The sequence below is a fragment of the Lipotes vexillifer genome, unplaced genomic scaffold, assembly GCF_000442215.2.
Source record: "Lipotes vexillifer unplaced genomic scaffold, Lipotes_vexillifer_v1.1 scaffold267, whole genome shotgun sequence".
NCBI lineage: Eukaryota > Metazoa > Chordata > Mammalia > Artiodactyla > Lipotidae > Lipotes > Lipotes vexillifer.
This window is the reverse complement of record NW_006778156.1, coordinates 68,644-70,462: the sequence shown is the minus strand read 5'-3', so window position 1 is coordinate 70,462 and position 1,819 is coordinate 68,644.

Genomic DNA, 1,819 nt, shown 5'->3' with positions numbered 1-1,819 from the left:
GAGTGCCCTGTTTGGTAACCCGGATCTGGATGCTTGTTTAGTGGATAAAAGTGTAACTTTAGAAATTGGCAGGAACTCTGTGTTCAGCCACCTGTATTCTCCAGCTACAGATGGTGGAAGGGGTATTAACCAAGCACACATTTCAAACTTTATTCTATTTTTTGATTTCTTACAACTTTCTGGTTTCAAAAGAGCTGTTTATAAAACCGGTGGTTTAAAGATGCATTGACAACACTCAGTGGCCATCATGATATAGTTTATATTGTCTTTCCATTGTTAAATACATTTTAAAATATAAACTGAGGGAAAAGTAGACATTACATTACTGTAATAATTGAGGTGAATTGCCATATGAATGGGTATCTTTGTTGCAGACATTTGGCTATCAAAAATACTATTCATACCTAAAATAAATACCGTGAACTTTGAAAGCAGTCTGCAGAGTCAATCAACAGTGAATATTAGCACTTCAAGGAAATCACCCCTTCCAGTCTGGAAAAAAAAAAAAAAAGAAAAGAAGTTTGGGCTGTAAATTTTGACATAAGTGTATAATAATGTCTTCCTAGATTTCATTATATCTTATGTCCTTTTAAGGCCATCTGGGGCCCAAATGATGAAAGAGTGGTGCAAATATATGACCCTCTAGATGTAGCAATAGCATTTTGGATACTAGGTTGGATTAGCAGATTTACTGCTACTGCAAACACTGTAGGCAAAATTCTGCCTGATACATCTGCACTTCAAATCTGTGAAAAATGTAGCAAGTTGAGCTTTTGAAGAGCTGACAGCAGCTTTTGTGCTCCAGACACAGGCTGCATGTGGTTTGCCATCAAATACAGTTCTTAAGATCTTCATTTCTTCCACATTTGCAATGGCAGCCCCTACCCTCACCCCCACACACCATGCTAATGGCCATTGTTAGCAATAAACTTAATCATATGTTCTTTTCTAGATGAAACAAATTTTGAGTCAATTTTATGCATAATATATACATGATATTTGAAATAGAGGAAAAAAAAGCATTTATGTTCTTGACACTTGTCAAAGGTTGAGCCAAAGAAGATATCTGAAAAAAAATATTACATTAATTCCTGCTAAATCACAGATTAAGTTACAAATTTGTATCCAAGCAGACATTATTTTCAGTACTCTTTGGAGTTCCTGACTTTTTTCAAATTAGTAAGTCTGTGATATCAAAACATAAGTGGCACTATTTTCATCTGTAATGTGATAACTTCCATTTTGCAATATAATCTTGTAGGAGTATCAGAACAAAAATCATGTCAGTAAGTATTAGATTCAATGTATAAAATGATTTAGAAATTATGTATGTCATTTAAAACTGGACGGCACTAATTCTATTAAACATAACCTTGCCTACTACTTATCTGACAAAGGAATCTTTCACTAATATTAATATCACTTTTAACCCCCAACTATGAGCCATGCTTTATACGTTAACTAGCATTGATCTTTACAGAACAGGATTATGTAAATATTCCTGTCTCCATTTTACACGTATGGAAATGAGACTCAGAGAAGATAAGTGACTTATGTAGGGTCCGAGGTGGAGTCAAAGTTTAATCCCTGATATGTTTCTAAAATGTTTGTTTTTTGACTATGGCACTGTTATGGGTTGAATTACATCTCTCCCACAAAAAAATAAAAAGATATGTTGGAGTCCAAATCACCAGAGTGTAGGAAGTGGGATCATTTTGTATATGTAGGGCTTGATCTTGATGGCTTGTCATGAGAATTTTCAATATCATAATATTGTAAAATATGATATAAAGTGACCACATGGTATTCTATCACAATT